General features: G+C 36.8%; 1 protein-coding gene and 1 non-coding gene across 3 annotated transcripts in view; one reads left to right on the top strand and one right to left on the bottom strand.

Moving 5' to 3' along the window:
- The window catches only part of LOC146001504 (intraflagellar transport protein 74 homolog), a 31038-nt gene extending 29344 nt beyond the window's left edge, over nucleotides 1-1694 (bottom strand). For both annotated transcript variants that reach the window (XM_083138892.1, XM_083138893.1), the window contains exon 1: nucleotides 1552-1694. The gene's annotated coding sequence lies outside the window, so the exon portion shown is untranslated. The remainder of the gene's footprint in view (nucleotides 1-1551) is intronic.
- A 5340-nt stretch (nucleotides 1695-7034) lies between these two features.
- On the top strand, nucleotides 7035-7196 carry LOC146001797 (U1 spliceosomal RNA). Its single transcript, XR_014443601.1, has one exon. It is a non-coding gene; the product is annotated as a U1 spliceosomal RNA (small nuclear RNA).
- The last annotated feature ends 4828 nt before the right edge of the window (nucleotides 7197-12024 follow it).

Genomic DNA, 12024 nt, shown 5'->3' with positions numbered 1-12024 from the left:
ATTTGTACCGGGTGTAGAAGATCCAGTAGATTTTGTGATTAAACATGGGATCGTGAAGGAAGGAATTGAATGTTCAAAGTGTGGCAGTGAATGTAAGCTACTCGTTAGAAGAAATGGGCTGTGGGTATATGCATGTTCAAAAAGAGTTCAGGGACGTGGGAAGTTACGGTTTAAAAGAATTCCGTGTAGATTTGAAAAATCGGCAAAAGTGGGTACCTTCATAGGAGAAAGTAAGTAAGCTCTCTGTTGAGAGTATGTTTACGTAATCTAACCTGCTGAAATGTGCATGATTATATTGTAACCGTTTGCCTAACATGACGTGTCGTGGATATGTGGTGAAATTTGGGGGCAGGTAACTGCCAATTTCCAACATGCCTTTAACAGGGAGTCCATAGCAAAAGCCGGGGAGTCGGAGCAGAGGCGGGGCCGTGATAGCGGTTGTGGGCAGTAGGTCAATAATCCCAAGGGCGGAGCCCGGAATCGGTGGGAAATTAGGACTCACAAATTTGAAACTATTTTTTTTTTTTTCATTTCACACCGGTTCTGGGACGGATAGCTCCAAATATCATGGATAGCCCCATGAACCTTTACATTTTTCTTCATAAAACAATGTGGAAAAAAAAGATGATCACGAGCTTTGTTCACAGGCATTTCTTGGGTTCCGAAGGTTGAAACACTGCATAACAAATGAAAATCGACAAAATCCAAGCACAACGTGCGATTACCTAGGAAGGTGTACACGCCATATTGTGGCAAGCAAACGGAAAGACTACGAGGAAAAGGTACTCTTACTGTGCAAAATTGCAATAACTTTCATAAAAAAAACGTGAATGCACCTTCAACGATGTTCCGCGAAGCACATGGGTAAGTACGAATGTCGAAAATTCACAAAACAAAAAAGTTATAGGTGTCCGGGGACTATTAGATAATGGTTCGTGGGGCTATGCGTCAATGGTTTGTGGGGCTACATAGGTATTTTTTGGTGGAGTGGGGTGGAAACACTGCATGCCGACTACGGTAGTGAAACTGTGACCACCATTTAGCATGTTACTGAAGGGAAAAGAAACGAACAAAACATACTTCATTCGTCGAAAATATAGATTAGTTCCGTGAAAAAAACGAAATGGCACCTTCAAGAATCCTTAGGAATGCAGAATACGTAATTACCAATGTGAAAAAGAAGAAAATAAAGGAATTTCAGGCGTTTCGGGGACACTTAACATTTAATTAAATGGGTTTTGCCTATATCAAACTGTTACCATAATAACATAGGAATGTCAAATCACATTTCTATTTTTAAACAATTTAGCAATCTTTTATAACATTATTTCTCATAATAAATTACCATACTGTTACCTAAATTACACTAAAAACATTTACGATAATTTTTTTCTCCTTTAGATTCCATTATTTTGATCGTGTAACTCCGTTACATGTCACACTAGAGGTTTCCTTCAAACCTTTCTAAATTGTTTTGTCAATTCAATAAACGGTGCATATTTCAAATATATGCGTCTCTAAATTATCACTTTAACTCCATTTTATACTTACTATTATTATTCTCCATTTCCACATAAGGTGGACCGATAGCAATCTTACATGAAATGTGAATTTTTTTGTCCTTTTGAAAATAAAATTATATTCTTTGGCAAAACTTCATGTAGTTAAGTGTTGTCTACGCAATGTCCATCCACACCAAGGTTATTAGAAGTATACAGGGGGTGCTCGTTCGGCGACGCAGATCGTATGCGCAGTTGTCCGTGGATACATGACGTCATCATCGAGAAGCTCGGCACGGAAAAGGCTGGTTCCTTATGCAAATATTGAGATATTTGACAACGAATATCTTCTAAAATATATTAGCAGGGGAAAAGTTACAACTTTTACTGTTAAGATTCATCCTTTCTAATCAATTTATCACAAAGTTGATTCAAATGTGTAAAATGGTTTTCAAGAAATCGTGTTACGAAGGAACCCCTGTTTTGTTCTCTCCAGGCTTCCAATGTAAGGGAGTTTTAACTAAAGCGCGTTGGATTTCTTTTTGCTCTATATTTTGAAATAAGATTGTTTTGTTCTTGTCAACTGAAATCATGCGTAAATGCTATGGAAAGCTGTGAAAACTATTATCAGAAAACTAACGGAAGAAATCTAAAATATCACAGCCTTTCCAGTCGGTAATTGCGTAAGTAAACGAAAATACAAGATTGATATAAAAAATGCGGGATATCCCATTTTTGTGAAAAAGGCATTGTACGAGATCTAAAAGCAGAACTTTTTAATATTGTATGTAAATGTAAGGGTGTAATAAACGTGACTGCTTCCCGTAAAATATCACTGCACTCTCCACGTTTCTCTTCTGTCTTTTCTTTGGCGCCGCCAATAGCTTCAACACGTAGTTTTTTTATATATATTTGTCACATATTTGTTTTAATTAGTATTCTGCTCGTTCCGCCACTTGAACGCAGCAGATAGGGCAGTGCAGTTACACCGGAAGAATGCTCGGAAATGGCAGGCTTCAGAAGTTAACTCATCCAAATTAAATTAAACAGGTATGTGCTCTCTCTAAATTTAAAACATAGTTCACAAATAATTTGATTAAAAGTTTTAAAAGTATCTGTTTTATTTAATAACGTATTAATTGGTGCATTCTTCTCCAGCATAGTTATAGGCAGTGACCACACTACGGGGGGGGGGGGCAGGAACGCCCCCTATTCTCGTTCGACAATTTCTCTCTCTCTCTCTCTCTCTCTCTCTCTCTTATCTGCCCCCAGTAAAACGACAAAAGTAAATAAATGAATGAATGCTCTTTTAGCCAAAATATGCATTTTTGTGTCGTATGTAACGGAATAATACACATGATTGACCCGGGAAAATATACCCCTCCATCTTTTCTATTGCGCCGTCACTAGCTACAACATATTTTGATTTCTATTGTTCCCACATATTTATTTTAATTTTAGTATTGTGAATCATATTCCACTGTGTTACCTCACGTAGCCACCCCCCCCCCCCACACACACACACAAATGTACGATTTCAGTTGTAAGTTTTAGACTACGCTTGTCAAATGTCCACTTATATCTTTGTATTCTTGAGCCATTTAAAAAGAATCATTTCGCCCCTTCTTCTGGACGATGTTTTCCCACTGGAAACCCCTTTGCAGATCGAGATCCGGGGCTATAGCCTTCCCAACCCACCGTCCCCTCCAAATACTGTCCTGGCCTCATGAAAGAAAAATATATGTATTTATATGAAATATTAATTTGACTTGGCAGTTTATTTTTTCGAACAGGAATAACTTCTAAATTTTAATAGCTTATAAATTTACACTAGCAATTTTGAGTAAAGGATTTGCGTAACCCTAAAAGTACATTTAGAGACTGCAAGGTCAACTCTCGATATTTCAGATATATTAATAATTTTCATCACAACGTCTAGTAATAATTATTTGTTACTTCAATAACCTCCTCGCATATTAAAAGATAGATGCCATATGATCGTCATTTTCTGTTTATTTCCTTGTAATGCTGACCTCCATGGCGAAGTGGTTAGCACAACGCTTTACGATGCCAAGGGTCCCCAGGTTCGAATCCCCACCCGGGCATGGGTCTACTTTCCTTTCTTCAATTTCATCATATCATCACGCATCCTCATCTTTGCGATTAGCCACATGTGACAGATAAGCGAAGTAAAATAAACTAAGTCTATTAATCAATTATTTTTTTAAACTCTTTAATTCTTCTTTAGCATAGCACGTTTTTGTTAAAATTATATTACGATTTGTAAAATGAAGAAATTCTAAAGGAGAACACGCAACTTTCTTTGTGGGGCATCGGTCAGAAAGTTTCAGGCATATGGATTTTCAAAATACATTTTTTCACATGTACTTTGCCCCCTTTTAAAAGTAGCGCGTTTTCAATTATGTTACTAATCATTAAAAGGATGCCTCAATACCATCTTGGCAGATGACAATTAATATTTTCCCCCTCCTAAAAGTAATAATATACTTTCGTTCTCTGAATCTCCCATATAAATGCTAGGGGACGTCTGCTTCAGCCGAGCTCACTCCCTCTCCGGTGACGTCACGCGTTCGTGCAAGATCGGCAATCTTCGGATGGCTTTACCTAATCTCTATCTACCTTGAGAAGTATAGGTTGGGCCAATCCGTTGTTTACTCGTTATGACGAAACGACGGTAAGAGGTGAATTTATCCATGAAATGAATTCCAAATCTATGCGCTAGTGTTGCACTATGCAGATAGGAAACCATGCCAGAAACTGAACACACGAAATCGAGTACACAAATGAGCATTTCCACCCATTTACATTTTGTGGCTTCAGACAAATTGAAAATAAATATAGATAGGTACTTATTGTTATGCGGGACAGAATATTATTGATCGGAACGGGATTTTTTTTTTAAATCCCGACATTCGGGACGGGAAATATTCGCAATTTCTCAACTAGTCGGGAAATCTCAAATTCTCATTTTCACCTTAAGTGATTTTCTTTGCATTTCTGTAATGAAAACTAACAATTTCTACACAATGTAGAAAACGTCAAGAATTAATATCGTTTTAAAATGACCATTCGGTATTTCCCGACTGCTCGGGATCCAGAAAAATAGGGAAGTCATTTGCTGAAGTCGGGATCGGGACGGAATTTTTCTTTCCGATCCCGGTCCCGACTTTTCGAGATACCGCACACCACTTGTTACTATTATTTATTTTAGTTCAGCACAAGATACATCTTCCAAGTACGTTGAACATAATAATATATACGTTTTTCAAAAGGATTCTTCGGTCACCGAGCTTTGGATTCGTGTGGAAACGCTAACGTGAATCATACTAATGCTAGAATCTGCAGTGCGCATTTCTGCCCAGAAGATTATGTACGTAATCTGAAAAGTCAACTTTAAGGTTTACATCGAAGAAAGATCCTTAAGCAAAGATGCCTTCGACTCCTTATTATGAGCAGGAATGTAGGGAGTATAATCCTGGTAAATACTTCGCCTACCATTCCTTTGCCATTGGTGTACAATTCTCTCTCGCTTTTTCCCTACATATTCACATAAAGCAATAAAAATACAAACTGCTAACTTTTCATTCCATTTTGGTTATTTATTAAACGGTACGTGTTTGTATTTATATTTGATAAATTTACTTTGCTCTTCCGGCCATTTAAGTCAATTGAGATGATGAAGAAGTGATAAAATAGATGAATGGCCAATCACAGTTCCCCTTACTTACAAGAGCGACCACAAGAAAAATAACCTTCCTCCTCTTCCGTTCAACTCGGACTGTAAGAGAGCATGCTCCACTCTTCCCCTCCCCTCCACACTGGAGTACGGTGCACAGGAGTCGCGAGTCTGCGCAGGTTTCTTTGCTTGTGGTTCCACTATAATAGTAATATAAAATTGTACACTCACCTAACTTAGTTCTCCGGCAGTTTGTTTCTTTATACATCATATTTGGAGAAGATATAATTCAATCTATAGTTGTACGTACACTGTATATAACACACCTTTTTACTGACTTCCTTGACCCTGGATGTACAGGGTCAAGGAAAACAAAGAAATAAGCATAATTTTCTCTTCGGAGAAGATATTGAACCTAAACCAAAAATAACACAAATAATGAACTCGACAATGTAAATTGATGAGATTTAGTAAATCATTTGATGAAGTGAACTAATTCTGAGTGGACTAATCGCAAAGGACATAATCAGCTCAGATCCTATTACTTCTTCATGGTATGTGACGTAAAGTTCCCGCCCAACCGTTTGACGGCGTTAGTGGTTATCGCATCTCCTTTTCCACAACCTGTAGTACACATCCTCATCTTGATATTGTTCTTGTTCTGGTGTTTAATATCTGCATACTGCAACACTGTCGTTTTGTCATTTCACGTGACTTCACATTGAAGTGATGCATTCACTTGGCCGGTTAGACGTCATCGCACGCAAAAACTTCAACCGTTACCATGGTTTTGGGCCAGGGCTGATCCACACATGCGATAAAGTAATTGAATTCCTTTCATACTGCAACAATACCTGTGGCAGCCGACCGACAATACCAGTGCACAGATTAGTTCACAGATCATAAAGGGGTCTCCCTTATTGCACAACACCACCACAACCTTGCGTTCAGACGTCGGACAAGGAAGTTGTTAGCGACATGTTAGACTAGCTAGGTTTAGTTCTAATCATAAATAATAAATTTGCAATGTATTTATGCTAATAGAACCAAACCCAACAGATCTAAATTAACAACGGAAGCAGGAAATCCTCGTCCGACGTCTGAAATTGAATGCAAAATTGCTGTAGTGTTGTGCGATAAGGAGACCCATGATGAAAGTGTGAGAATGCGAAATGCCGTATTGTGCTTTGCTGCCATCTATTGCCGAATTATTAAGTAGGTTGCACAGATCATTCCATTTCATAACCCTCTACGTTTCATCACAAAATCAAGAAAAACACGTATATTATTTTAAGTATATCAACAAATGATTTTTTTAAACTATAAATAAATAAAGTTCCAATTATGTAGAGAAGTGTGGAATTACTCTGAATTTGAGTGGGGCTGGACATATGATATGATAACATGTAGCACGAGCACCGAGCAGCACAATAATTTCAATGTCGACGTTGAAAGTGTGCATTTACAAAGGTTAAAGATTGAACATTGCTTTCATTTTCCTAATTGATTTTTGAGGCTATGAACAATATGAATAATTTTGTAGGAACCAATTTATAGAGAATTAGATTTCTAAATTAATTTATTACGTGTTGTAAATGTGGTCACTAGATGGCAGCAAAACATTGGAAATAATAAATTGAAGAAAATGAATACAGAATATATATTGTATTTCCATATTTCTTCAACAATTTTAATAGAACTTATTACGCTATATTATAATATATATAACAATGGCCAAATTTTTATATTTTGGGTACACACACGTAATGCTTTTAACAACTCCCGCAATAGAATGAAAGAGGAAAAAGTATAGGGGAGGAGCAATCAGCACAAAATTCATACTTACCTGGCGTAGGGGTTACCGTGATCAGCAAGGCGGTTCCCCCGGGGTGAGGCTCTTCCATTGCACTTCGGTTGGGCTGACCCCCGCGAATATCCCAAACGTGGATATCTCGGGCGCGTAATTTTTGGTAGTGGGGACTGCGTTCGCGCCGTCCCTTAAAATAAAATTAAACGATACTAATTTCTTTCGTAGCATATATATATAACATACATTTATGTTCACTCGCATGAAATGTTGAATTTACAGTAATCATGAAGAAACCGGGACCCATGGAATGGATGGAATTGGAACAACAGTACTGACGAAGCGTGACATTTTTACGTAGTCATCGCAAGATTTGCCAAACGTCAGGGTCGATCTTACAAAGGATAGGGGGGGGGGGGGCACGATAAATGCCAAGGTCACTGCCAATTCTATGTAAAAGCTCATTAAATATGATTGAAACTGAAATGCAAACACCTCAATTGTCGCGTTTAAAGGTAAGAAGAACCTTTACGGTTCGCCGTCAATTGTTGTTTTGATAATGAAAAGGAGATTCATATCGTTCAATGTGTGCTTTTCCTCTTAACAAGTGGAAATAGCAGACATTCGAGTGGTGTGCCCAGGATTTTCGAAGGAGGGTTACGTGTACTTTTTAGTAGTCATTCCTGAAGTCCTCATTTTGCCATCTTTCCCTGCCTTTTTTTTTTTTCAAAGAATATTGAGCCTAAGCAGAATTATGATTCTCACCACACCTTCTTGAGCACGCCACTGCACACTCGGAAGAATCTTGATGACTCCAGACAAACCCTGCTGTGGCTGTAAACATGGGGATGGGGACTGAAAAAAGGGGCTGTTATGACCCAGATCTTCAAGAGTGGGGGAAAGTACAGGTCGTTGGACCTGTCTGCCTGTTCGGAAGCATTTGGTTGATCTCGGCAGCAGTAGAGACCACAGAGATTCGCACCATTCTGCGATGAGCTGGGCCGACGAACACCATTGCCTTCAATAGGAAACTTGGCGGGAGGGTTTGGAGCGAGGGGTAGTACTGGGTCCTCATTTCGATGCTCTAAGATTAGCGAATCTCTTGCGTATTTCGAGCAGTTTCATGCTGTCGCTTGGCTTATTTCGCACAAATCTGAGAGTATTTTGACTTATTATTTTTACTGATTCTCTAAAATATATAAAATGCAATATTTTCATTATTTTGCTTGGTCATCGTCGCATCTCCCGAAGACAGGATGCCTCTCCTCTGAATAGGAGCATTTTGTTTCAATCGCAGTAAATTTGTTATATTGTAAGGGCATTTATCAACTTACAGGAAGGGACAGGAACAAACTAAAGTACCGTTTCATGAGGGAGCAACACCATGATGGGGGAAATATGCAGTTTCCTTCCCCCTTGAAAAATCTTAGTTGGGACTGTCAAATATCTATAGAAATTTTCTGTTTGTATATCTCGACAAATGAACAATGGAAAAATGTCAACACTACTGACTGTAAATGAGAAAATTATCTTTATGTGGCTCTTCAGGACCACACTAGGAATAAATTTATGCAATATGAACTTATTTAAAACATTTTCATTTTCGCATGGAAACATACTTTTGTAAACAAAACCAATAAGACCTTCTGGTTGAAAACCTAGACGTGAATTATTTGGTGCTTGGAAACAAAGTCTAGGCTATGACATTTTTTGTGGTTCTCTCTTGAATTTCATTAGGCATGGTATTCGTTTATATAATCAGAATTGTGAATTAGGATATCAAAGAATAAGATTCATTGGCCAATCCATTGTTGATAAGTAAGTGTAAAAATGTCAAGAGTGCAAATTTTTCATCATAATTGCACGTTTACCAAGAATGGTAATTTGATACATTCAGTTGGCCAGGAAACTACCACCATTGCTTTGGATTCTGCAACAGCAGTAAAATATCGCAAGATTATATAGTATCACATTTGAAGTGAATGTGACCATTTATAGAGTAAATTGTAGTACAATTAATATAATATGAATTTCCACATTTAATGCATGCCATGCATCTAGGGTTGAGAAAATACCACATTGAACTGATGCTGATACCAATATTCTGGCCTTCCTGATCAGGTAACTGAAGAGTTCCAACTTCGATCCCTAGTGTAAGCATGTTGCTCAGTAGTGTGGATCCACTTTAAACTCTACATTGAGTCCTGATTAGCCTATCTGAGCATAAAGTGAACTTTTAAAAAAATTACAAACTCTTTTGATACTTTTGTATCAAATGTAGAGATGTATCGATTTATAGATCAGAATTATCATAATTCTTTCAATCAATATAAGTATTCTAGCGACGTGTAGGATCCTGAACTGTTGGTAGGTGCAGGGGAGAATTCCATACTGATCCAAACTTCTGGAAATGATTACCTCATTTTTGTGATCTGAAAGAGTCAGGGAATATTAAAGGTTTTTATTAAAATATTAAAATGTTCTGCTCTAAACACCATCATTGTCAGAAATTGTAAAAACAATCAATTTATGGAGAAATAGTGTGTAAAATTATTTTTTTCACAGGGTTAGGAAATCCTGAACATTGGCAGTCTGTTGGGAAATCACAAACATTTCCCACACAGAACCAAAAAAACTCCAACTCCCATAGCCCTAAAACATTTTGTATTATTAAAAAATCACTGACCCATGTTATAGAAGTCTAGGAGTTAGTTTGAAACAAAGTGTAAATTTGAGCAACTTCATACATAAAAAAAAAAATGTTGATGCAATTTTTAAACTAGCATCGTGGCAACACAGCTGGACTGAGTTTCAAGCACTTCATAAGTCGAAATGTTCCACTGTCTTCGAGAATGTTGAGCAGACTTACAGAAAGAGCTTTATTTCAACATATTTCAGTACACATATATGTTACATATTTAGAAATTGTCTGCTTTATCTAACAACATAAATGAAGGGGGGGGGGGGTATGTGCTTATGTTCTGGTGCCTTTAAATAAACCAGGACGTCAGTTGCTCTGAATTTAAACGGTTCCCCCGCCTTTTTCTCCTTTCTTTTCTGTTTATTATTCAATATATACAATATATAATACAATAATAATAATAATAATAATGATAAAAACATGGTATTATATTATTCCTTGTGAGATTTTACACATTTGAATTTATGCTAACCCATTCTGGGAGCCAGAACGATAATTATAATTAATTTGGTTAATATAAGAATATGATTAATCATTGGTTAGTTAATAAGAGTTAATTTTCATTAGTATTATATAATTAATTAGAAGTTAGTAAAAAGATGTAGGTGAAGATTTAGTAATTATGAGTTACTTGTATGTTTCTTTATATTATTATCATTTTCGATTCGTGAATTAGTTATGGGAGAATTGAATAACTTGCATATGCACTTTGAAATGTGCGATATATGTTAACCATGATAATGATGATGAGTTTACTGTTTAAGTTAGCTTGCATTGTAAGTGTTATTGTATTGTGTGTGTTGTTATTTGTAGAACAGTGAATATACATAGCCAAGAAGTGTACATGTACACTAGTGTCCAAAATTAAAGCAACAGACATCCTTTCTTCATGTAATTTTTTTTTTTTATATAAATTTGCCAAGTTTAACCTGTTGCTATCGTGATATTTTTGTTGATAAATCCTGGCACATTAAGGTTAGTTTATCTTAAACCAGTTGTCTATGACATCATAAATATTACTATCACCTGATCGTATTATGTGGTCAAATGGACACACGGGAAAGAATTTCAGTTTGTTGCTTTAATTTTGGACATTGGTATAGTTAAATCTCACATTGTGTGCTAGATATGTGGGGTAAGTTTTTTGGAGTGTTTTATGAACGGTTGGTGAAGAATAAAGCTGTTCCCAAGAAAACTAGTTCTTGAAATATACATTTCTGGCATTCCTGACAACGGGAGATCAAATTTTATTTATTGTTTATGATGTATCATTTATGTGATCTGTACTTCAGTAAATAATGATATGTTAAAAATAACAATAATTTTAGACCTAATCAATATTTCAGGAGGGGAGCAAACTGACCTAAATGATATATCACGTTTTTGAGGCAAAATATTATGATCACCCCATGTATAGTGCACAAAATATATGAAACGCAGTATTATAAAATTGTTCATTATCTTCACACACTAGATCTGTGTTTCCTGCACCATGATATATGCTGATTTTATAGTGCATATTTTTGACAATAGACAAAAGAATGTGTAGTATATTTTAAACTACATCATCATTGGTTACAGCTATGAGCCTGTGCTCATCTCGGTTAATATTTAGTGTAAAGAAATGGATAGCATTTATTACTTGTGATAGTTCTTCTTGTAACAGGTTGTCTATTCTCGAAATGAGGGAGGATGCAGGGGGATAGTATGAAATATTTTTGCAAGCTGTCTCATTGTCACCATACTAAATGTTGCGAACATCCCCTCAAACTCCAAAGTTTATCCGAACAACCGGATTACGCTCACTCACTCGGAGCTCCCCAATTTCCTCACGATGGTGGGTTGCCACCGGCCCTATACACAGGCTGAAAATTCCTGGACCCGTCCCGCAACCGCTGCCCAAAGCATGATGCCTTAGACGGCACAGCCACGGAGGAAGACATGTGAATTTGTTAGTTTCACAGATACTGTAACGGCACCAAAGGACGAATACAGTTCTCCTCTTCTTGTATATTTGTGTAAGAAAAGATTTTCAATTGTGTCTATGAACTTAAATTGAATACTAGAATACTGTCTCTTATGGTCAGATAAATGGACTGAATCAATTAACTTATGTTGCACTGTGATATTATATTGCACATTTTCTCACTATATTTCACATTTTTAGAACTAGTTGTTCAAATGCTGTTAAATGCTCACATGGACGGATGATCAAAACCATTACTTCAGATGAACAAAACCTTTGCTTAAGAATGCTTTTGTGGTCATTTGCTGCTTCGTGCTCTAATGGAGCTTTCAGATCAAAACGCTTCATTTGAAA

The sequence above is a fragment of the Lepisma saccharinum genome, chromosome 17 (assembly GCF_977018435.1).
Source record: "Lepisma saccharinum chromosome 17, izLepSacc3.1, whole genome shotgun sequence".
Lineage (NCBI taxonomy): Eukaryota > Metazoa > Arthropoda > Insecta > Zygentoma > Lepismatidae > Lepisma > Lepisma saccharinum.
Note: the sequence above shows the minus strand (reverse complement) of the source record. Positions and strands in the feature narration are given on the sequence as shown.